Source organism: Notechis scutatus, chromosome 4 (genome assembly GCF_049901735.1).
Source record: "Notechis scutatus isolate UNSWTSFEM ecotype Mainland chromosome 4, rNotScu1.2, whole genome shotgun sequence".
Classification (NCBI taxonomy): Eukaryota; Metazoa; Chordata; class Lepidosauria; order Squamata; family Elapidae; genus Notechis; species Notechis scutatus.
The window spans coordinates 37,540,981-37,568,055 of record NC_142012.1 but is presented as its reverse complement, the minus strand read 5'-3'; the positions used below and the strand labels follow the sequence as shown (position 1 = coordinate 37,568,055).

General features: G+C 36.1%; 1 long non-coding RNA gene across 1 annotated transcript; it reads left to right on the top strand.

The window, feature by feature from the left end:
* Positions 1 to 4,149: 4,149 nt before the first annotated feature.
* Positions 4,150 to 23,314, top strand: LOC148130704 (uncharacterized). The gene is made up of 3 exons (XR_015749233.1): positions 4,150 to 4,270; positions 5,577 to 5,818; positions 23,144 to 23,314. It is a non-coding gene; the product is annotated as an uncharacterized LOC148130704 (long non-coding RNA).
* Positions 23,315 to 27,075: the final 3,761 nt, after the last annotated feature.

The following is a 27,075-nucleotide window of genomic DNA, read 5'->3' as shown; positions in this document are numbered from 1 at the left end:
TATGCTGTTTTTATTTGTAGATGAAGTGTGTGGGGCTGTTAGCGTATACATACCCATGCACATATACACACATACAAAAAATGCATAATCATTTTTTAATCATTTTGTATCTTTATATATGGTGATGGACTAATGATCATGAATACTGGGCAAGTTCAGATGTACCAACATGATTTTAAAGTTGACAAAACATTTGGAAGAGTTCAACAGAGTGAATTGCTGTTAACTGATAAGAACAATTTTAGACTCTATTAACTAGCAAATTGGACATGTTCCCATGTCCATTTATCTCTCTAGCATATCATTATTTTCTTAAAAACCTGCTATGTTGTTAGTCTTCCCCATCATCATCTGCCATTTTTAAAAAAAACTAGGGATTCTAAAAATATACAATAGGAATATATGTTCAAATCTTTGAACAAAATCCAAGAAACATCCCCCCCATTCCTCGCAAAATCTGCTTTAGAGTTGTAATCTTTAATTATCAAAAGGAGAAAATTTTCATCACCTATCCTAAGGCTCATACGTACTGGCCCTACCTAGTTTTGGAATGTGGTCTCTAACATGTCACTCAAAACAAGTACTTTTCCCTGTCTAAAGATGTGGAAGATGGACTTTCTTTTTTTAATTGATAAATGTTTTCTCCTTTTTCTGCCAGAGTTCTATTAGGAAGACTTATCTGAAACTGTACAGTCAGCAAACAAAGCCACCTCCTAAAGTCATGGAATTTGAATTCTGGCCATAAATATTATATATTCAAAACATGCCACTAATAGGGCCTCTTATTTTTAAAACCAAAGTTCTGACAAACCCTCTTCCGTATTCATTTTCCTTCCAGGGAAGACCTGAGGTTTTGTGGTAGATTGACTTGATATATAGGAGTTGAGCAACTCGATCATTTTGGAACTTGACCAAAACCATTATAGTTGTTCAAGTTCCATGGAAAAGAGATTACCAACAGCTGTTCTGGAAGGTCTGCATTACTTGCTTTTTTTAGCATTTTCAAATACTTTGTTTTGGTATTTTTCTACTCTTTACCTGTGGAAATTTTATGGATAATATTGTAGGAAGTTAGCACCCACCCCACTCCTAGAAAAATGAAATATCCTAGGAAATATTAAAAAGATAGAATATTTCCCCTAAAAAGAGTAGAAACTCAGAAGCAGTAACTCATCTCAGAAGCAGAAACTCGGCCTCCCCACCTTTCCTAATGAGCCATTATTTTGGCCTAGGCCAGTCTATTTTACATAACAAAGATCTATTCCAGGTAAAGCTATAATAGGAATTGCCCAAAGCCCCTTTCATTACATCATCATCCAGCAAGGCTTAACCAAGCCTGGAACTCAGGACAGCCGACAGAGCTGCCCCTGCATGGCCCCATGGGAGTCTGACAACCAATCAAAATACAAGTTCAAATTCAAATCCCAAGGGTATAAAACAATTGAACTATCAGCATATCTTCACCCAAAGCATGTGATCCTGTCTGCCATTAAACCATATTTCCAAGCAGTCACTATGTTTCCAGTGTCTTCCTTCCCCACTTGGAACTGAACCCAGAAGGATTGCTATCTTTTCCACTGTTTTTATAATTTAAAGAAGTCAGATTTTGAAAAAAAAAACATAAAAGGGTAAAAAACAAAGAAAAGTGAGCATTTAAAACTATTATGTTAAATTCAATGCCACTACTCATAGATTTAAATTAAATTAAAACAGAATTCATAAAATCTCTTTTTAGAATGGTAGTAATTCTAAAACTGGGACTTATGGATAGCCAATTAGGTCAGGCTTATGTTTTTGTATACGGTAACTGCAGTGAAATTATTATAGTTTCCATGACATATAAATTTTATATAAATTTGATAAATAAATAAAAATAAAAAGTAAATTTATTTACAAAATGGAAAAATATTGTAATACCCACAAAGGAAGATGGCAGTTGTGATAATTGAGCAATTTAATCAAGGATAAGACAACAAGTACTTTTATAAAAGACTGAAAACCTATTGTGAACCTTTTCTGAAAATGGAAAATGAATTGGATTTATGGGTTTGTTAATAAAAATGGATTGGGTGTGTGTACAGTTTTTCAGTCTAATTTTTATTATGTAGCAAAGAAAGTTAAGCAGTCACTGCAACCTCCAAGCTTTTCCCATTGCTTGTTCAGATATCTGGTAAACAAAAATCATGTGGAATGAAATTATGGCAAGCAATTACCTTTTTTTCTAAAAGATTACTCTTACGATTCACATGTTTGCTTAAATTCCAACCATAGAGATGTGGAGACTCAGTCTTAAAACATGGGTGTCAAACTTGCAGCCCATGCGTCACACTCTGGCCATGCCTACCCCAGTTTTAGCAAAGGGGGAAAAAGTCATGATACATTACATAATGACAACATGATGACGTGAATTTGACACCTCTGGTCTAAAATTTAAAACTTTGATATTATATATGCTGATAATATTATATGCACAAAAATGGAAGGATGCTGTGATTCCTACAATGGATGAATGGCGACAAAAGCTGATAGAGGAAGCAATGATAGCTAACTTGACTGCTTTGATTAAAGAAAAAGATACATTTAATTTTGTTTTTACTTGGAAATTGGTGTGGTGAGGTGAAAAAAAAATGAACCATTGATTTTTGTTTTTCTGATTAGATAGGTTTGCTGTTATAGAAATGGCTAGTATTTTTTTATGTAAAAGTAAAAAGTTGAATTGTATATTATTACCTTATTGTACTGTACCTAAAGGAATAGGAAGTCAATGTATATAAAATAAGACATAACATGAAGGCAAAATCTCAACATTCCACCTTACTTACTTTGGTCATCTCATGCAAACAAAATCACTGGAAAAGGAAATTATGATTGGAATAGTCAGCAGTAAAAGAAAATTATATCAAAAATATAGGGGCTAAATATATTAAAACTGATACCAGTCAAAGCATTAAACAACTGAAAGAAACTATTCAAGATAATAAAATGGAGAGAGAACTGATCCATATAATCATCAAGAATCAGATATGATTGAATAAATAGCATCATTATAAACTTCCATTGAGTTCAGAGAAAGCTTTTAAAAGCTAAGAACAAAACACTTTGAATAATACAGCAAATGTTATGGTGACTCTCAGACAGACCCTCCATCAGAGTAATAGAGGATTATTCTGCTCATTGAAATATTACTAATAAACAATGTTTTAAAGTATAAATTATAATTAAAAAATGCTGATAAATGCAAATTTCCAACAACATTTCTTTCCTAACTTTCCCTATTTTGGACCTTTAGTTTTGTTTGGGTTTCCTGTAACTTAATTTAAATCATTTCTAAAATGTTGATGGGCAATCCACAAGCCATTGTGTCATCCTTTGAGATATATTTTCTTATCTATGGAGAAAAACAGAATGAACATATTGGGTAGCAAAAAAGAAGTGGAAATGGGAGCAGATTTCCTGCTGGCTTCCCCGTTGATGTTGTTCTTGGAAAGTTGGCAAGGAGCTTTGGAAATCATTTTTTCTCCTTGGCTGAACCATGGAGCTGCCTGTCACTTTACTAGGGAAAGGGTGAACAAAGGGAGCCCAGATCATGAGGAAACTACACCTGTTCCCTCAATAACCCACTCTCTTCAGGAAAGAAGAAAGCTTACCCATTGACTACCAGGACCCCCAAGTCTATTCTACCTAGCCAGCATGCATGCAGTTTGCTTCTTTATCTTTCCCTCATCACCTATTGCTGTTCACAGATTTCAGATTTTGGCCTTAGTTCCAAAGCAGCCATTCATTGTTAATCAAACCTATAAGTTCTAGGAGGTGTAATTGAAAGGTATGGCAATGCTGAAGTGATTACAACTTTGCCAAATTTCAAACCCACAGGAGTAAGGGGTCCTGAATTTTGCACACCTTATTTGCACACACACACACACACTCCAAATCCATTTGAAGTACATTGCTCAATATACCTCATGTTAAAAATTATTGTTCTATGATTCACTCTATGATTCAGGACACTAATGTAGCTTGTTCTTTGAGACTTCCTTAAAACTCTGAAGGCTATTTTATTTAAGTTTCTGACTCCTACATCACTCACTTTAATAGCTCAATCTCTGATATTTTCCCATTTATCAACAGATCAATTGTGAAACTGAAGAAGTCTGTCTCCCATCTTGACACTGAGGTGGCTATTCAAGTCCACCTGGACTTTGTCACTGCTAGAAGGATTAGGAAAGCAATTCCTCACTTAAATACAATGCAGATCCTCATTGCAATAAAGGTGAGTTATTGTCTTTTACTTTGGCACAAAAGAAATCAAGGAATTCTTGGCTGTAAATTTAAGAAGAGTTTGGATTTGAGGAGGCAATGATTCTCCATGAGATAAGATTATTATTTTACCCTTTTGACCAAGTGAATTCAACGAAGTATGATTTAATTTTCCATAAATGCTATAACTTTTAGTACAAAGATTCTAAATATATTCAATTAATTTTAACTTCATTTACATTTCATGGCAAATTTAGAATCTAGAAGCAATACTGTTGAAAAAAGATTTAATATAGAGCAAAATGTATATTTGTATTTGAAATATATGGGCTTTTAAAAATGTAAATCCTCATTGCAGCAGGAATGAAATATAACTATAAATTATTGCAGTCCTTTGAAAAATCTCTGCAGCAGGTGTTTTCTGTGGTATGCATTCAATTATTAATTCATTAGATAACACTAATCCAAAACTAGAAAAGCATTTATTGGTTTATTTTCTATAATGTAGCCTTCTCTATTTGCATTGTTTGTTGCCTTCCCAATGAAACTTACTTTAACATTTTTAAAGCTATTATTTACAAATAATCATGTCTTGGATGATGTGGGTCTTTTTGGAATTTTTTTTTAAAATAATAGATGCATTCAGATAAGCTAGACAACTTGAGAGCCTTCTGTTATCACCTTTACCATCTGCTTTAGCTGTAAAAGATTCTATTAAATTGGCCAGAAAGTATTTCTTCTGGAAGTGAAAGAAAATAACTACAAAGATAAACCATGTGCTAACTTACTTTCTAACACTATTACACAATCATTTTCATATTTAAAATTAGATATTAAAAAGGACATAAATTGTGTTAATAGCAACACTGAAATGTATCAGTTAATAGAAAAGAAATAATTATTAACTTTCATGTTGTCAGTCATCGAAATTTCAAAAATGCTAGCTGATCTCATATTGAAATTTAGACTTTTAGTCTGGAGAACACACCTATGAGAAGAAAAAAAAAAGAAAGACAATTTGAAAAGAGGTTCCCCAAAACCTCTTAGACTAACAGCTTTGTATTGAATTGTGTGGGTGTGTTTTTGAATGAGTATGTGCAAACACAAAAAATCTGGTCAATGACTAAATGACAGTTAAGCTTTTAATGTATCCATCTGCTACCACTGAATGGTCATTCAAATTTTTGTAGCTCAAATCTGGTAGCCATAACTATTACAGATGTTAGTAATGTGAACAAGCTTTTCCATGCTAATATTGTTTCAGTGTGTTTGATGCAATAAACTGCTTCCTAACTGGAGGTCTGTGTCTTATCATACAGGAAAGAATTTTGTACAGTAAAAGGAAGTGGCTTCAAAAACAATTATAAGGCATAATCTGTCAAGATTGGTTGTTTTTGATCTCCATTTTAATGGATTTTCAGATGTTTTGGACATATTCCAGAGCATCACAATGAGGAGACAAGTGAGTACAACATATAACCTTCTCGGTATTTAATGAATCACAGACAGACACCCAATGAAGAACAATAGAACAATTGTTAAACAATATTACTTCTGCCAGGTAGGTATGTAATAAGGCCATGATTTGATTATGGATGAGAGAACCAACATGGCATGCATTACTGAAATCTAGTTAGGGAAAAGGAAGTTTCTTCTTTCTGAGAAATGCCCAGCTGGGTTTTGATGTAACATCAAAATGGATCCAGTCAGTTTTGGGAACAGATCTTGGAGCAGGGCCATGAGCAGTATTGGTTGCCATTGTGTTTCCAGGGTAATTCAAGACTCTGGTTGTCACCTTTAAAGCCCTTTATGGCTTGGGACTGTATTACCTTAGGAATCCCCACCTCCTCAATTGTTTCTACTGTCCAATCCAGTCAATCAGGATCGGCATGCTTTGAGTTCTTTCGATTAAGGAATGTTGTCTAAGGAATGCTGATTTTTACCTCTGAACACCTTCAAGTACAAAATTCAAGTACTTTAATGATCAAGCGTAATGTTTATTTGTATATATATTTTTATATATATATATATATATATATATATATATATATATATATATATATATATATATATATATATATATATATGCAAAAAATGCAGATGAGGATTCTATATGATTGTAAGTAATATACTGTATGTAATATTATAAAATGTATCTACAATTAGATTGACTAGAAAAGTTGAAGGGATCTTATTGCTTTACTACTGTTGAACAAACATTTACTCTTCCAATGGTTATCTGCAAGGTAACATATCAAAACATGTTATGTGTCAACCTAATTGTGCTCCAGTTGTTGTCCCCAAGGTTCAAAGACTATATCTATATGGCAGCTCATCAAATATCACCAGGTAGAGAGATACCACTGCTATGGTATACAGTCTATAAGTCACTGATATTCTCTGATAACAGCTCCACATCACAATCACTGAAAAGTGATACAAGTGGGGTGTGTAATTTGGAATACTGCATCAGGGCAACAAGGGCTATCATTAGGAATCCAGCACAAGAATTCATATTCACTTGTTGCCTCCTGATTATTTTGTATAAATGTGATGGGCAAATTTTGTTTGGTAAGAAGAAACTTCACTAAATTGTAAAGATATCATCTTCCTTTCCAGGTTTTCCCACCTGAATTTTTTTCTAGCCACCTTTCTGTATATCAGAAATTATGCTGGCTTGACCTTGAAGGTTTCAAAATAATGTTAGGAACTACTTTTAGATTTGTGAGATGCTTTTAATATTCAGCTGAAAAGCAGTGAAATTTCATAGGCCATCCCACATTATTTTGAAAGCTTTGAAACAGATCATTTCTTTATTCTGACTTTCATCTTGAAGGGAAAAATTGCAGGATTCTTAGTAGTGATCCCTTACTAATGGTTTGACTGCTATGATAGTGGTAGCCCTCTCTGGTGGTATTTAAACTCTTGCTGCACATTTTCTTCAAAAGAGTGATAGGTCAGGATAGGTGATTCTTCCTAGGAGAGGATATGTTAATTTGGAATAGTGAAATTTTCCAAAATTGATTACAAAGTTCAACCCTAAATTATTGGAGCAATAGATGGGTGTAATATACCATGTGCCTGTACCAACAGAATTCAAGTATAAGTAAGAATATGTCCGTATGTTGTTCTTTTTTGTTTTGTGCTGTTTTCTTGTCCTAATATTTTTTCACTAATTTGTAAAATGCTAGGAGTAGCTAGGAGTTGGATGGCATATAAATCTAAAATATTAATAATTAATTATACAGCATATAACTAGTTGGAAAAAAATAATCAAATAACCAAGATCTAAATGTAAAGTACAAAACGTTTAAGCTTAAGAGTGTGTATAGTATTGTAAACAAAACAGAAATTTAAGCATTTGGAAATATTTGTGCTCTTTTTTAGAAACTGATACTGACACTGAGATTTGAATAATTTAAGTAATACCCATTTAGTTACAACCGGTATTATTTGTAGAGGTACTATTATCCTATGTGTTATAATTTTAATCAGTAATAATATTTTTTTATATGAACAGAGCAAAGTTGCCTTCAAGGTGAGATAAATTCCCAATAACTTGCACGGAAAAATATGTGGTTTTTCTTGACAAAGATTTTCCGTACCTTTTTCCATCTTCATCCCCCCAGATTTTCAGGTTACACTTCCCAAATGATTTTCCATTTGGATGTGAAATGGATCTGAGCCTACATAATTTTATAAATTGGTGCTGCCAGTACATTATTTTGTTTTGATATAACATGCATGCAACTTCTACGTTTATTTCTACTTCAATCCTTTTCTTCAATTCAAATTAAATATTGCACTTGCTTGTTTTGGAGATGTCTCAGGAGAGCGAGAAGCTTGTGTTGAGGTCCAGATTTAAAGGTCTTTCTGATTTAAGATAATAATTTCCAAAAGTCATGAATCAATGGAAGTTACAAAACAAAGTCATGTCAAGTAGGCACATGCCTCCCTGCAAAACATTCAATCTAAGCCTAAGGAAACATGGTGAAAGATAAGTCTAACAAAAACAGTCAGTCAATAAAGTGGGGGGGGGGGGCACGAACTAATGTGAAAACAACAGCTGAATGGGCATGTTCACACTTGAAGAAGAGGAAACTAAATTTGCAAAAGTCACCAGAGAACTTGGAGATGAAATAATCACATTGCAAATATGTAGGCCTATTTTGTATATTTACAGGTTGCTACTTGCCCTCGCTACAAACTGTGGCATTAAACTAAAATAGCGTTTGATTGGAGTTTGCCAAGAATAACAAGTTCCTCAAGAAAGATGTAATGTACAAAAATATTGCTTTATTATTAAAAGCCATATAAAGTATAAAAAAGGAAGATTTTAAATATTTATACTTGAAGTTCTCACTTATCCATAAGTATACAATCTGAAGTAAATATGGACTGAAGAACCATTTTATTGTATTTAAGTGGATCAACCCCCCCCCCCCCCCCCCCCCCCCCCCCCCCCCCCCCCCCCCCCCCCCCCCCCCCCCCTCCCCCCCCCCCTCCAACCCCACCCCCCCCCCCCCCCCCCCCCCCCCCCCCCCCCCCCCCCCCCCCCCCCCCCCCCCCCCCCCCCCCCCCCCCCCCCCCCCCCCCTCCCCCCCCCCCCCCCCCCCCCCCCCCCCCCTCCCCCCCCCCCCCCCCCCCCCCCCCCCCCCCCCCCCCCCCCCCCCCCCCCCCCCCCCCCCCCCCCCCCCCCCCCCCCCCCCCCCCCCCCCCCCCCCCCCCCCCCCCCCCCCCCCCCCCCCCCCCCCCCCCCCCCCCCCCCCCCCCCCCCCCCCCCCCCCCCCCCCCCCCCCCCCCCCCCCCCCCCCCCCCCCCCCCCCCCCCCCCCCCCCCCCCCCCCCCCCCCCCCCCCCCCCCCCCCCCCCCCCCCCCCCCCCCCCCCCCCCCCCCCCCCCCCCCCCCCCCCCCCCCCCCCCCCCCCCCCCCCCCCCCCCCCCCCCCCCCCCCCCCCCCCCCCCCCCCCCCCCTGGTGACAGAAAGAAGAAAAAACATTCCTTAAATTAACATCACCAATCAGTGAAGTTTGATTATTAAAGAATTTAACACTCTAAATAAAAAAGCCAAGGAACAAAACAAAAACAAGAAAAAAGGAATATAACTCATTAGGTTATATTTTTCAGCATAGATCTAAATGATTATACATTCTCATTTAATCAATAATAATAATAAATTTAGGCAAAACATGGTCCAGTTCAACAGTGTTCTAATGGTTATTTTTGATTCTGCAATATTAATCATATAATTCAGCTATGCTACTTATATGATTTATCTTGCTAGTGTATGTGTGTGTGTGTGTGTGTGTGTGTGTGTGTATAGAACAGACACATGAACAGACGAGTACCCAACATGATGAATGACACCAGACCCACACCCACGAGGGCCACACAAGATGCCACCACCACACTTCCACGTAAAAATCAGACTCACACCCACACAGAAGATGAGACACGACCACAGACCAGAAGCCGCACTGCAGCTGCATCACTACCCACTTCAAACCCATCTGAGCCATACATGAAGCGAACTGACCCCCACCATGAAGATGTGGCACGACCACGAACTCAAAGCCAAACAGCAAGATCCCAGCTCACCAGCTCAAATCCCCAGCAGCTGGGACTAGCCTGAGCACGGCCAAGCCCCCACCTGAACAGAGCACGCTCCAGCCAATCAGAACACGGCCAGCCCCCAACCAATCAGAACACAGCCAAGCCTCCAACCAATGAGAACACCCACCCACCCAATCGGAACGCAGCCAAGCCCCCACCCAGTCAAGTCACACCCCCACTGGCAGTTAGAAGGAAGAAGCAGCTGAAAGCTCACATCACTCTGAGAAGCACAGAGCCGAAGAAGCAAGCCTGAAGATGATGAATGAGACTTCATCGAAACGTTGCCTAGATACTTTGAATCTTACGCGGAGAAAAACCCGAATAACCAAAGATATATATATATATATATATATATATATATATATATATATATATATATATATATATATATATATATATATATGGTGTCTCATGGAATTGGATACTAGGAAAATGGACTTATACTGAAAAAAATTGTTTTTCAAATAATCAGTTGGTAAGGCAGTAAATCATATCTGATAAATTGGTAAACATACAAGGAAAGGATACCAATATTACTCTTTTTCATGTGCCGAGAATACAAAATAATACATGCTATATCTGTATCTCAGACAGTTCTAGAATGCAAGACCTAATAAAAAGGACAAAATACTTCTTAAATAACATTCATAAACAAGATGTAAGTAAAATATATTTTGATGCTTCTTTCCTAGGTAAAATCCAAAAATGTTTATTTTGTTTTTGAACAGGCACAATGCAGCAAGTGTTATAGAAAACTAGAAAAATCTGCAGGTGAAAATTTCCTGGTTGAAAATAACAACACCTTTTTGTGTTTAGAAAGAACACTTTTATAACTCTGGTATTTCCCTTCCAAAGGGTGTTCATGATTTATTTGTAAATATATTTTCCTGACTGGAAACCTGCCGCTTCATGTCTCACAAAAACAATCTGTTTATTTGCTTTTTTATTATTCTGTGATGATCCTGGAGTGGTATGTCAGAGATTCCAAGGTTAAAAATCAGGAAATAAAAAGTTGTGGTTCATGCATGAACATAATTGAGCCCTCTTACATTGCATAATTCTATCTGTTATTGCACTGACCTTTGTTAACAGGTTCAGAAATTTTTAATTTCCTTACCTTAGCACTTATAAAGTCTCTATTAGCACTGCATTTATATATTTTCCTGCCTCTAAGTTTCATGTGCAACTAGACTACTGAATTAATATAGCTGTCTTCATAAGGATACTGAGCTAAATCTAATCTGTGTTTTGCATAAAAATTTATGAGGGTTAAAAAAAATTAAACATTTTTACTGTTAGAAAACCTATTCAGCAGACATACATGCTGAAAATGGATCAGTACCATTTCATAACAAAAACAATTTTCATGTGGACAGATAGCATTTGAGAGTTCCTATGAAAAAGTCACAGAGAGACGATTCCCATTGAATTATATTACTAGAATATGAATTTTATTATAATATCAATATATACTAATATTAATATTAACATATAATCTAATCTGATAGCACTATGAAGGCAATATTATTGGCTAGACACCTGGAGATTCTGAGAATTCATGTCATCCTAGCTGGGGGACTTTGGGATTGGCCAAGCAGTTATTAAGAGCCAACACTGACTCAAAGTTTGCTGTGAAATCTAGGGGCCTTCTTGAATTCCCAAGTCCTGCTTGAAAAGCAAGTGTCAGCTCTGACTCAAAAGGTCTCTGTACAACTTCGTCTGGTGCACAGTTGTGCTCTTTCCTAGTTTTGTCTTCTCTTCGGTAGTCACTTAATCTCTAGTCACCACCAGCTTGACTACTGTAATAATCTCTGCATGGGAGTGATTTTGAAGATCACCAGAAGCTTCAATTAGTGCAGAATTCAGCAACATGAGCAGTAATGGGATATAACACCTCAGCTTCACAAACTGCACTTGTTTCTGGTTTGTTTCTGGGTGTGAATCAAGGAACTGGTTGTTATGTACAAAGCTCTAAATGGCATAGAGCCTAATTATCTGAAGAACTATCCAGCTAATTCACAGGATTGGAGCACCAACTTCAGTTAAAAAATGTCATCTCTTAGGACATGTTAGGAAAGAAATGTACCTTCTCTTGAGCAATGCCTGCCATCTGGAATGAAGTTACCCCACAAACAGATAGCCTTCACTCTGTATTGTATTTCTATTGTTGGATTATTTTGAGTCCTCAGTCATTGAGAGTAAGGTGGCATTTAAGTTTTTTGATACATTGAAAAGGCAAAATTATTCTGTGATTCAAATGTCTTTGAAACTGATTTACATTTTGAAGTGAAAAAACTGACATTCAGAAAGAAGGAAAGTAAATAATATCAAATTTAATAATAATGTTAATACTAACAATGCTAATGCTAATAATAATGCTAATAATGCTAATGCTAATTCTAATTCTAATGCTAATAATACTAACTCTAATGCTAATGTTAAATAATAATAATAATAATTCTAATTCTAATTCTAATGCTAATAATACTAATTCTAATGCTAATAATACTAATACTAATACTACTACTACTACTACTAATAATAATAATAGAAGATGCCCCTGGAGAGGAGAAAGAGATGAATCTTACATAACAGCCTAACTGAAAAAAAAAAGGAAAATGTTTTCCATTTTCTAAAGATAGGGTGGCAAAATTAACTGATAGGACTTCTTTCAAGAATGTACTAATTCATTACAAGTCTATTGCATTTTAAAACTTCCATCTGGCACTTTAAAATGTAGCTCAATCAAAATGGCCTTTGATGGCAGTGCTTAGATTATGCAAATTCCAGCCCCCCAAATGTCATCAGTTCTATAATTAGTGAAGTGTCAACTGTTTTCATATTACAGTTGGCAGGATGTGAAGAGGAGAACTGCTATTGTAAATCCTATTCCAATTAATTTTTGAATTTGAAATTGATGGGCCGTAATGATCTTTTCTCCTTAGCAATTCTGGTGTGGGCCACTGAATTTGGTAGGTAAAGCATCTACTCATTATTTACAGAGTGCTGGTGTACATCCAGTTCTGCAATGTTTCAGAGTTATGAGCTGTCATGAGTTGCCAATGGGGCTCCCTACTCTGAACCAACATTTCCTACAAAATATTTTCTTACCTTTCAGGATGTTAGCATGGTGCACTTTCTGCATCAGAATATACTCTAGCAGGATGGGATAATTATTTATTCTAGATTATCATGGCCTTCACATCAGCCACAAGTGGGTGACCTAGCAGGGAAGAATGGCTCAGCAGCTTAAAGATGCTGGATTTGTTGGCCAGAGATTGTCGGCACTTTGGTAGTATGAGCCCATGGCACCATGTGACAGAGTGAACTCCTGTCCTTTGCCCCTAGCTCCTGCCCACCTAGCAGTTCAAAAGCATGTAACAAATGCAAGTAGATAAATAGATATCCTTCCAGTGGGAAAACTTAGCAGCATTCCATATCAGGTAAGGTTCAGCACAAGAAAGCCTAGATAACCTGACATCTCCCAAATACTGCTAGTCAGCTGGTGCAAAGCTAGTTTGTGGTGTACTGTGGATAGCACACATGTGTGAACAAAATGAAATGGAAATATTAAACTGCCAGAACTACTCTTTGGTAAAAGCAGTAAAGACTTCCCTGCTTATGTATGCCTCTCTCACACACAAAAATGATTGTTGGTTAATATATAACAGCTGTTTTCCTTTTTTCCTTTTATTTGATGTGGGAGTAACTAGTATGATGCTCTGGGCTAAGCTATGGTCTCAGGCAGAGGGATTTCAAACAGAAATTGAAGTGAATTGGCTACCATGGAATGCTTCAGTTCTTGCAAAACCTTTCCTGATCACCAAACACAATTGGCATTTATTTGTTGAAAAGGCAAGTCAATCAGATGACATATATATTCTAGTTTGTGATGAGGGAATGGCAATCAGATAACTAAAACAAATATTACAAAGATCAGGTAGGAAAGTTGAGAAAGTCCAGAAATATTCACAAGAAGAGTTCTCCACTTCTCTACTCATTGCAGAATATCTTATGCCACCAGACTTGAAATTCTAGACGTAGAAAACCTAGAACTACACCACCTTCGGTCGGATCTAAGTATAGTATATAAAATTATACATTGCAATGTCCTACCTGTCAATGAATACTTCAGCTTCAACCATAGCAATACAAGAGTACACAATAGATACAAACTCAAGGTTAACCGCACCAAACTTGATTGCAGGAAATACGACTTCAGCAACAGAGTGGTCAATGTTTGGAATACTCTACCTGGCTCTGTGGTTTCTTCTCCAAACCCCAAAAACTTTAACCTTAGACTGTCTACTATTGACCTCACCCCTTTCCTAAGAGGTATTGGGTGCATAAGCGCACCAATGTGCCTACCATCCTGGTCCTATTGTTTCTTTTTTATTTTTCTTATATGTATCCATTTCATGTATTCATAACTATGTTTATTCTTATACCTGTTATCTTATAATTGCTTGACAAAATAAATAAAGAAATAAAAATAAATATTTAAATAAATAATCAGAAAGAAGACAAAGAAGGAAGCATTTTCCAAAGGGAAAAGAATGCAAGCCTCTTGCAATCTCTTGGATGAGCAAAAGTGCTCGTGTGGAATGAAATAAGGAGGAACTGTGCTGTCAGCAACAGGAAGTATGTAAAAAGTGAAGGATGGCCCTAGAAAGTTGAATGCAAAGCAGATGGCTCTAATTTGAGTCACACTGTGACATCTGAGAAGAAAAAAAACCCTGCTCTCTTGACACTTTCAGATACCAAAAATTCCAGAGAATACATTCCAAGGCCTTTTGAAGGTTCCCTATCAAGGGAGGGTAGATTTACCTTGTTTCTATCAGCAAACAGTCCATAAAACTAAAATTGATAAGCTTCCACAGGTAGCCAAACTTCCTCATACTTAGATAAGTTATTTATGTCCTCAAAGAAACTAAAGAAATCAGAGCCAAGAAGTGCAATGAGGATTGCAGTGCCTGGTGATTTAGATGCTAGTTCTTTCAGTTATACTTTGAGATAAGAAAACTAGCACCCTCCTTTATAATCCAGATGGATGAAAAAGCTCTTTTACGTATATTCTGAGACCCAAACTGATTCACAGTATTATTTTGATGTATTTCAAGTAGTGCTGTAGATTTATGGTTTTTTAAAATAAACCTTATAAATCAAGGTTAGGAATTATATAATAATTGCAGCTAAGCATCAGGCATTAGTACAAATTCTTCTCTAATGTAAATCCATGTACTTGGTTTCAATTCTGTCAGATGTCATCAACCAAGATTGTCGGTTTTACTTCTTCAGATTGTCTTTGACAGGTCTATTAGCTCTCCTGCTAAAACCTTTTCTCTCATTCCATCTGCTGCAACATTAATTCCTAAAAGCAAGAATATGTGCCTAGGATTTAATCTGTACTTGATATGTTTATATCTGATTATGCCTCTATAATAAGCATCTTTGTCTGAAGGCTACCCAAGAAATAGTGTATAATTTTACAAATATTTTCTGGGCATTCATGGAGATTAAAGCAATACTGTCTGTTTTGTTTATGCTGAGATAACATTGGCCTATTTTTCATAATGTGATAAGCCATTTTATTTAGATATATTTCAAGTTGGGAAGTTTTAGATAGTTAGTTTGTCCTTTAGTAAGCATTTATAATGTAGCGTTTTAAATTTAAAGCTCACCCACTTGGACTGGATCAAATTATTTTATATTTCAAGTACAGAATTATTAGAAAGTAGAGTTACTCATTAAAAATTATAGTAAGTAGGTAATTTAGGGATATGGACATAGATAATTTATCACCATAAATAGAAATATATTCACAAAAATGCTGTTTTTTTCTGATCACAAATTCAGAGAAACATGTAACATTACTTTAAATCTTCTAATAAGATTGAACATCCAGCATGCTTTCTGACTATTCACTCTGCAAGGAATTCTTCATATATTTTAGTGACAAAAACTATTCAACTATGCAACACATATCTATCTTAAGTTACATTACCTTGATTTTTATTTCAAATTTAGTCTGTTGGCCTTCTTGTTCTGTTTTCTCTTTTAGCATTTGAATTCTTTTTCTGAACCTATATTACTTTTAAACAGCTTTTTTCAAGAACATCTATAATAAATTGCCTACACTGTTGCAAACCTTTTATTTTTAGAAATTGCACAATGTGTTTGCATGTATGTATGTTGTGGTTTTGCTTTTCTAAATTCACAAAACTAGAACAGAGCTGAAGGCAAGAGTTTTGGCAGAAGAGCTTAACAAATATCAAATATCTATACGGATTAGAGGGTTCAGAGAAAGATTAAGTTGTTTCTTGGAAGTCTATCAGTAATTTTGTTAAGAACACTTCTAAAGATGAAGTCCATCAGCAGTTTTAAGTGTCTTAATTCTATTTGAAGAATGAGTCAGTCTTGGTACAAAATGATTCACTTGTGTACATTTCATATTCAGTACCTGATGCCTGCCTGTCATATTGAGGGTGCAGATTTATGTACTACTGTTATCTATTTCTTACAAAATCAATGTGGAAATGCTGGAAAAAAAATATGATCTGAAATAAATTGATGGCTGCATCCTCCTATTTCCATTTTCAATCCATTTAATAGGTTTCGGATCTTTTTTCAAGTCAAAGAAAAAAATTGGGAAACATATACTTCTTTGAAAGATGGCACTTGACATTACTTACTGGCAACTTACTGGAAGTTCTAGAAATAAATCAGACAAATCACAGAGAAGGTGTATTATTACATCATATTGCAGAACTAGCATAAAAGAGTTAAAATGATTACCACTGAAAAGAAAAACTTCTTCAGTGGAGAAGTGTGCGCTGTATAAGCCCTCTATGGATTTTTATAAACAACAGTAAATACCCAAGTGTTTCAAGCTTTAAAAAAGACTTGTTTTCTTTCATGATTCTAAAAACAAAATGACCTAGCTAAAGACTACTGAGCTTCTGGCTTATTACAATATGAGAATTTTTCACAATATATAGTATCTAGTGCATTTTTCCAATTTCTGGGGCTTTCTTTCAAACCCTTTAACTTCCTCTAGGAGTTGAAAACTTAATTATTCTCTCTGAAATATTGGCTATCCTTCAATATGAAAAATAGACAACCAATTAAAAACTATTGCAATTGCCCCAATGTGTACCTCTTCTATGTAGTAAAGTTTCAGTTTCCCTTATTTGTAATGTTACGATTTCTTGCCAAATATTTTGTAAGCTGATAGAGACATACTTAAATTTAATTCTACTTTCTTATTGTTTTGGGTTTGTTTTTGTGTTTTCAAACTATTCCTGGGCAAAAAAGAACTTTGTTCCCAGACCTCAACTACTTTTTAAAATTCTTTCTTGCTAATCTATGGAATCCAACTTTTTTATTTTTCTTGCCAATGAATAGAAAGGAGAAATGAAAAGGAGAAGAAAGATCATATTTATTGACTGCAGCAGCTCTGTAATTACAAATTGTTCAATGAAGATATTAGCACAGCCTATACTATATTTATCTTTTACATCTTTAAACTTGCAATATTGTGGATTAAAGTGGCTTTCTCTACTTTAATATTATTAGGTTTAAAACTAAAAACACAAACAAAAGAAGAAGAAAAATACTAACCAAACATTTTTTGGAAAAAGCACCCTGTGTTTTTAAGATAATTTTTGTCTGTTGAATACTAATTTAATATTAAGTTAAAGTTAATATTAAGTTTAATATTAAGACTTTTAAAAAATAGAAAAAGCCAATAGGAGGTACACCATAAGGATTTACAATTATTGGTTATCACAAAATTATTTATGCAAAGAAAGGAGTGGGGTGGAGTAGGGTTGAAGTGCCTGGCAGGTCTCTGGATTATTTCTGATATGTTTGTGAGGTTTTTTGACTTTAAACTTTGGTTTATAAAATGCTTCTCTTTGGAACAGGGGTGTCAAACTCATGTCGTCATGGTGGCATTATGGGACCTATCAGGATTTCCACCTCTCCTTTGCTAAACCAGGCATGGGCATTGCCAGAGAATGAGCATCTGGCCCATAGGCCAGGAGTTTGACAGCCCTGTTTTAGAAACATCTAACTGCAGTAAAAATGTGCCTCTGCAACATATACAGGTGTGAAAAATCAGAATATCGTGCAAAAGTTCATTTATTTCAGTAATGCAACTTAAAAGGTGAACCTAATATATGAGATAGACTCATTACATGCAAAGCAAGATAGTTCAAGCCATGATGTGTCATAATTGAGATGATTATGGCCTACAGTTCATGAAAACCTCAAAACCACAATCTCAGAAAATTAGAATATTGTGAACAATGTCAGAAGGTTCAATATTCTAGGCTCAAAGTGTCCCACTCTAATCAGCTAATTAAGCCATAACACCTGCAAAGGGTTCCTGAGCCTTTAAATGGTCTCTGTCTGGTTCAGTAGGAATCACAATCATGGGAAAGACTGCTGACCTGACAGTTGTGCAGAAAACCATCATTGGCACCCTCCACAATGAGGGAAAGCCTCAAAAGGTATTTGCAAAAGAAGTTGGATGTTCCCAAAGTGCTGTATCAAAGCACATTAATAGAAAGTTATGTGGAAGGTAAAAGTGTGGAAGAAAAAGGTGCACAAGCAGCAGGGATTACTGCAGCCTGGAGAGGATTGTCAGAAAAAGGCCGTTCAAAAGTGTTGGGGACTTTCACAAGGAGTGGACTGAGGCTGGAGTCAGTGCATCAAGAGCCACCACACACAGACGGATCCTGGACATGGGCTTCAAATGCCGTATTCCTCTTGTCAAGCCACTCCTGAACAACAATGTCAGAAGCGTCTTACCAAACAGAATTGGTCTGTTGCTCAGTGGCCCAAAGTCCTCTTTTCTGATGAGAGCAACTTTTATATCTCATTTGGAAACCAAGGACCCAGAGTCTGGAGGAAGAATGGGGAGGCACACACTGCAAGATGCTTGAAGTCCAGTGTGAAGTTTCCACAGTCTGTGTTAATTTGGGGAGCATTGTCATCTGCTGGTGTTGGTCCACTGTGCTTCATATAAGTCCAGGGACAATGCAGCCATCTACCAGGAGATTTTGGAGCACTCCATGCTTCCTTCTGCAGATGAGCTTTATGGGGATGCTGACTTCATTTTCTAGCAGGACTTGGCACCTACCCACACTGCCAAAAGCACCAAAACCTAGTTCAATAACCGTGGGATTACTGTGCTTGACTGGCCAGCAAATTTGCCTGACCTGAACCCCATAGAGAATCTATGGGGCATTGCCAAGAGAAAGGTGAGAGACATGAGACCGAACAATGCAGAAGAGCTGAAGGCCACTACTGAAGCATCCTGGTCTTCCATAACACCTCAGCAGTGCCACAGGCTCATAGCTTCCATGCCAGGCCGCATTGAGGCAGTAATTGCTCCAAAAGGGGCCCAAACCAAGTACTGAGTACATATGCATGCTTATACTTTTCAGAGGTCCGATATTGTTTTATGTACAATCCTTGTTTTATTGATTGCATGTAATATTCTAATCTTCTGAGATTGTGGATTTGGGGTTTTTATGAGCTGTGAGCCATAATCATCTCAATTATGACAAACTATCTTGCTTTGCATGTAATGAGTCTATCTCATATATTAGTTTCACCTTTTAAGTTGCATTACTGTAATAAATGAACTTTAGTTAGAACTGGAAGGCTTTTTGACATTATACAAGACTGTAAGATTTCTTTTTTAGACTTTTCCTTGGTGATGCCTCTCTTCTTTTTGAATGGGTCTTGATTCTGAAGAAGCTGAGCATGCTAGTACTGACAAATTAAAAAGAAATCTATTTCATCTGGAAATAGAGCCTAGGGACTGGATCAGATAAAATCTAGATCAGATATGTTCCATTAATTGAATGAAGTCAGGGATAGTGCTTCATCGAAGTATGTCTTGACATGTTCTCCAAAATGGTATTAAAATGTACAATACAAAGACTAAAAAGTGAAAAACAAAAATAACTGTATTTCTGGGATATGGGGGAGGGTTTGCTTCATCAAAGAAAATAGGACAAATTTCTTAGATTGCTTTTGGGAGCAGATAAATATCAATTTCTCAGTATAAGTTAATAAAACAATTACAATGTAGAAAAGTTGACTTAATTCAATCTTTTTGTGTGTGTAATACTAGTTGTCTCACCTGGAAAGGGGACTATATTTCCTACCTAATTCACCATGCTGAATGTATTTATATTTTAAAAATTATAACTGATTCTCAGATTTCATTTTTCTGACCATTTAATTTTCAATAAAAAACATCATGAATTGAGGAAGAATAATCAATGCCTTTGTCATCTAAATCACTTACTCATAAGTAACCATTTCTTGTTATGGGAACAATCCTTTTTAGCTAGGAATGCAATGTGAAGCCCTGAGACTATTCCAATTTGATTTACGTTCCACTATAGTATTGTTTTAGTTTTTTATTGTAAAGTGACAAATAGCAATCAGTAAAATGAATGAATAGCTATTAATCATCAACTGTTTTAAATTACCTTCTTGATTTATATTAATCCCTTTTTTTCTTGTAGAATTGAGGGCATATTTTGTAAAATAACGTTTTAACAACACTTGAACAAGTCCATTTTTTCCCTCAGTAATGTGGTTAACTGTCTGGAATGTCAGCTGGTGAAAAGAATCTCCATGAAGTCTCTGAAAAAAGTTACTTCATCCTGACAGCTGGCTGGATATGACATTTTTCCTATGTTTAACTACTTTCTATGCATGTCAGCCATTAAATCCCCATCTCCTTTTGCTCCAGCCAAAGCTTTGAGAGCAGGTGTTTGTCTTTTGCTTTCTGTCTGTTTCATCTGTTGAGAATAGACTGAAAAAAACCCCTCCCTAATTAGAAAGTTCTATTGAGAAAATAATTCCCAAACAGCTGTGGGACAGCATTTTATTCCAACATATTAACTTTGTCTTTCAGCAGAGACCTGACTTTCTTGACAAGTGGCAAGACCTTGGATCCATAACATAATGCAGTGTGATTCTAACTGTGTTGCATGCTTGTCCTTATATTAAAAAATGCCTACTGTGATATTGGAAGTGCTCCATATTTAAAAGAAATGTGCCAGAAATAGAGGTAGACTAAGCAAGTAACCAAACTGCTCTGTATTGATGGGACAATTGTTTGTTTTGCTACAGGGGCAATTAATTGCTTCTTAACACAGGCCACATCATAGTACTATTTTAGGAATTAATGTAAGAATTACATTAGGCAGGGGTATCAAACTCACGGCCTACAGACTGGATGCATCACATGCAGGCCACACCCACCCCTGATTTAGCAAAGGGGGGAAAGTTGTGGTACGTCATACGATGACAATGTGATGCTGCAAGTTTGACATCCCTGCATGAGGGCAATGGTGGTAGAATTACAGCAGAATGAATCCTAATAGAGCAGGACTAGAGTTTATACAAATGCTATGGAGCATGGATGAAATGAATAAGAAGAGGAAAATCAAACTGAAATGGCAACAAACTATTAATTTGGTTATAATAGGGATCCCAAACACTGGGCCATGGCCCGTTTAGAGCCAGGTTGTAGAACCAGCAGGCAAGTGTCTGTGCACAGGCCCATTTGTGTGAGTAGCAGGTGTATGTGCTTGCTGCTTGTGCAAATGGAGCTGCACGCATATGCGCTCACCTGCGGCTAGCATGGGACCATCCGCACTCTCCCACCACCAGCCTGGTCCACAAACCAGAAAGGTTGGAGATTGCTAATATCCCAAATGTTGTTAGAAGCAATTAGTAGTTGCTTGAAATTTGAGAATTCCAATGTGAATTAATCTGACCCATTTCTATTAGAATAAAACATGAACAAGAACTTTATTTATTTTTGGATTTTTCATTTTTCCAGATATTGTGATGCATCTCTCATCTTCATATACCATAGCACATTTTTAAAACAAAAGTTTTAGGACAAATAATTTAATATGATACCAAAGAAATTTAGAAAAAACATATACTTATATACGCCTACGCTAAAAAAAATTCTCCAGAATTAGAGATTAACATGGAAATGGAGTGGGCATGTAAGAGAGTGATACAAATTAAGCCTAATTGATTCTTCCCTACCTATTAATTAGTCAGGTATATAAATACTTTCACTTCACTCTGAAAGTTTTCTGTACCTAAAAAAGAGATATCAATGGTTTTTTTTTTTTTTTTTAAAAAGAGATGTCAATGGTTTACAGCAAGTTTGATGATGATTTAAAGCAGGGGTGTCAAACAGGGGTGTCCCCAGGGATGGGATTCTACAGGTTTGCACCTATTCGCTAGAACAGGTTGTTAATATTCTAAGCAGTTCGGAAAACCGGTTGTTAGAAGAAATTACTGGCCTAATCCTGTAAGGAAGGCAGGAAGGAAACATTCTGGTGTTGCTTACAGAACCTGCCCCTCCGTTAACCCTTATTACATTCTTGGCAGGACTAGACTTCATATCTCAGGAACTTCTCTGGAATTTTTTTCCCTTCCTTTGCTGGTACTTTGCTTGTGTGGAGTGACCATTCAAAGTTACAATGGCACTGAAAAAAGTGACTTATGACTATTTTTCACACTTACTATTGTTGCAGCATCCCCACAGTCATGAGAGGCTAGGCGAAGAGATTCATGCCTTGATGTGAGTGATATTGAGTTGGCCACACCCACCCAATAACATGACCACAAAGCCATGCCCACCAACTAAGCCACACCCACATAACCTGTTGTTAAAAAATTTGAATCCCACCCCTGGGTGTCCCTGTCCTATTGTTTCTTTTTATTTTTCTTATATGTATCCATTTCGTGTATTCATAACTACAGTATGTTTATACTTATACCTGTTATCTTATAATTGCTTGACAAATTAAAAAAACAAAAAACAAACTGGCAGCCTGTGGGCCGTCTGCATCAAAAGCAGGCCACGTCCACCCAGCTCTGAGAAGGGAAAAAAATCTTGTGAAACTTCACATGATGGGAAATGTGACTCAGTGAGTTTGACAGCTGTGATTTAAAGGTAAAAAGTTACAGCTGTTTCTTGCTTCCATGCTTGGCTATGGAAACAGTTTTAGCAACATGAAAATCCATTTTATTATTCTCATGGTTTGATTATATTATCCAGCATTGTCATTAATTTAAACATTTGGAAAAAGCAATTATCCATTTAATCATGTACTTTATTTATTTATTTATTTATTTATTTATTTATTTATTTATTTATTTATTTATTTATTTATTTATTTATTTATTTATTTATTTATTTATTTATTTATTTACAGGACCTCTGTGGCTTTCTATCTCATACGATCTACCAAAGAACAGCCTAAATCCATAAAAAAGTGATGAAAACAAAAGTACCCTGCCCTTAGGTATCAGACCAACAATCCTTGCAGCTCAAGCCCCACCTTAGTCTAATGCTTGAGAGAAGAGCCAGGTTTTCATTCCCCCTCTGGAAGGCCAAAAGAGTAGGAATCTCTTGGGTTTCAGGTGGCAGGCTGTTCTAAAGCAGGGGTCCCCAAACTTGGCAACTTTAAGACTTGTGGACTTCAACTCCCATCTGGCTGAGGAATTTTGGGAGTTGAAGTCCACAAGTCTTAAAGTTGGCAAGTTTGGAGATCTTTGTTCTAAAGGGATGGGGTGGCTATTGAGAAGGCACACCTCTGAAGTCCCATCAGATGACAACATTTAAGGGAGAGGAACTATAGCATTTTCATCCTTTGTAACCTAGTATACCACTAGTAACCAATCCTGTATCATGTAGGATTTTTAAGGTAATAACATCTTGAATTGCACTTAGAACGTAACTAGAAACCAGTGCATAGTATACAGCAATGGTGTTACTTGGGTGAACCATAGGACATCCAAAACTACACATACAGCTGTATCCTGGACCATTTGCAGCTCACAGATGGTTTTGAACAGTGTGGGGTACATTGAACTAATTCAAATGAGAGGTGACTAAAATATGAATGATTGTAAGCAAGGTCTCCCAGTTCAGGAATGGATGCAATAGCCATACAAGATGGATTTGTGCAAAGGTCCCCTGGGCCATAGCTTCTACCTGCTCTTCCAGCAGGGCCATTAATCCAAAAGGGAACTCCCAAACTGTGCATCAAATATAATGGGAGATTGTTACTTTGTCAAGCCAAAGATATCAACTTTCTTGATTCTGTGACCCCAAACTATACAATGTCTTGCTGGGATTGAGTTGTAGCTCATTTCTCCTGATCCAGGCCCTTATAGCCTCCAGGCATTGAGGCAGCACCTGAACAGCATCACTTGGCCAGCATAGTTCTCCATTATTATCAGAAACAAACAAACAAACAAAATAAAGAGCAGTTTGCAGATTTTGCAAAAGCAACTCAACATAAATGATAGATTTTATGAAATGTTATAATCATTGAGGAATTCAGGAGGACTCTTGGGACTTAGCATGTCATGATAATAGCTTGTTTTTCATGTAACGTGCAATTCTATGGAAGTGAAAAAAAGTCAGTTGTTACTGTTGTCTGTTTTTAATTAATTGCAGTTCTCTATCAGATATAACAGACATATCTATCAACTTTAAAAAGCTGTAAGATGAAATAAATGAAAATGTATTTCTAAAATGTTTCTGAATATTAAAAAAATAACCTAATTTAGCAATAAAATTATATTGCACTAATTTGGCTGATTTTAAGTTGGGAGGATATTCTGTAACTCCATGACCTCTTTCTTTTCAGTGTGAGCTAATGGGTAGTGCTTAACCTTAAAAGTTTTAGGTTAGACAATGCTATGCTACACCCTGGTGCTATGATCCTGCAAGTATGCATAGTCTTACTATTCAACAGTTAAAACACTGCCCAAATTCTTGAAAAGGGTAAAGGAAGTAAAAAACAGATTAGTAGTGTGTGTGTGTGTGTGTGTGTGTGTGTGTGTATTGACATCTCTATGTCAAATGTGTATTTACTATATCCCAGGTTATATTTCCAAGGACAATATATTGTTGGCCATGTATACAATGCTTATTAATCATATAGTTAGTGAATCATTATCCATGTTGAAATGAATTATGACCATGTATGTGATACATTGTGTGCCATGACTCAGATAACTGTGCCAGACATCACAATGCAAGTAGGTAATTGCAATGCTGATATATCATCATGACTAATGTCATCATTTTGATGTCACTGTAGTTTGTGATGAATGCCACTAGAGCAAGGGTTAATTGAAGAGAAGGAAGACTAGTTTATCTGCCAATCAATCATATGCCAGAATAACCAGCATGTATTTGCCTACAGAGTAATGTAGGTATTTGAAACACCTCTGTTTCAGTTTGCAGGCCTTGAGTATATATCTGACACACGTTCCAATAAAAATAAAAAATTAGTCTGGTGAAGACATATACTTAAACATAGTTTTAGAAAAGTTAACTTAAGTAGTATACAAAAAAATAATCTCAGACTTGGGTTTATATGTGGCTTATGTTAGCGTATAATTTATAGAAATTGGTAATAAAAATACTTTATTGGGCTTGGCAAACTTTAAAGAGAAAAATTAAAACTAACTGAGTTACTTACTTATAACAAGCAAGCCAACATAATTTGGGAGGCCTCAAATTTCAGGCTTGCTGTTTGTTCTTCCAGACAACTGGATTCAAATCAAAATAGCCAAAGCAATATTTTAAAGTACATTCTTTAAAGACTGAACCTCTAATTTTAGCAGGAGTCTGTTCAAATAGAAAGAAGTTTATCAATGCCTTAAAACGTTTGTATTCTTATAGAAAAACAAAGTGAAAGAAATGCCTATGGATATCTTGAAATTCGTTTTGTTTTTAGCGTGTCATACAAATAAGTACATACAAATCTTTTTTTCCCAGGCTTTTCAAAATAATGTCAAGCTCCGTGAATTTTTTGTTTCGCTATGGATAGGTACAATGGGACTTAATATCCCAGATTGCAATTCTCTCAAAGGTAGTATTATGGATATGATCTAATTCTAGATTTCAAACCTTGACTAATATCATCTTTGTAGTGCTAATGCTACACACTATTATCATCATATATATAATTGTAACACACACACACACTCACAAAATGGGGGGGGGACAGAAAAGAAAAATAGAAAAAGAACTAGAAAAGAAATAAAAAATAATGTAGTAAAGGAAAACAGTAGCTTCCCCCTTCATTATCAAAAAATATAAAAAATTTTAGTATCATATCAGCTTTTCTTAAAATTAAACGAATGATATCATTTCCCCATATCCCATATCTGATCTATAAAGAAATTCTTAAAGCCTTGTTATTTAATGTTAGAAAAATTCCTTAAGCCAACTTTATATACTCTTCTTTTAATTCTAACAATCTTGATCTTTTAAAGGTTCATATCATATCACAGAACATGATTTCTTTTATTTTGTTCATTCTCATATTAGAATGGAGGGGCAGTTTGACAAGGAGTGCTAAATGTATTTTTAGTATTTTGTTTTGAATTTGCAAATATATGAATATGTCATATAATATATTTAAAAATACAGTGTATATATAACATTTCTTACTGCCATTTTTGGATATTTCTAATACTGTGTTTTGTATTTTATCTTTGTGGGTTTTACTCTATAAGAAATCATCTTTATAGCTTACGTTGCATTTGCATCAAGGACTGATTAATTTCTCCATGAAATTTAACCAGAATCACATCTAACAAGCAGCATCCTATCATTTTTATTTTTAGATGCAACATTCAGATGTATAACAACATATTACAGTACAAACTATCTCTTGTGTATTATACTCGGCAAAGCATCACAGTCAGTGTTGGATGTATATTTTGTGTACATTATATTGTAGATATTGCACTAATTGCAATTTTAAGTGCTTTGATTTTATTGTATTGCGAACAGTTTCTGGGGTGCATCCACAGTTTCGTTGTACTTGTACAATGACAATAAAATTCTTCTAATTCTAATTCTAAATTGTTTTGATAGTATTCCAGATTCAGACATCTCTTGAAACATCACTGAGTCCCAAAACAGATTGCTGAAGTCAGAGATTAGGCAATCTGTGATCCGTTGGATCATTTTTCCCAGAGATATTTACTAATCTAAGCAGATAAACAGAATGACCATGAATGGTTTCCCACTGACTTTGCTTGTGGGAAGCTTGCACTGAGAATGTCAATAAGGAAGCCATCAGAAAGGTCGCAAATTTCTGTGCAATTTCCCCAAATC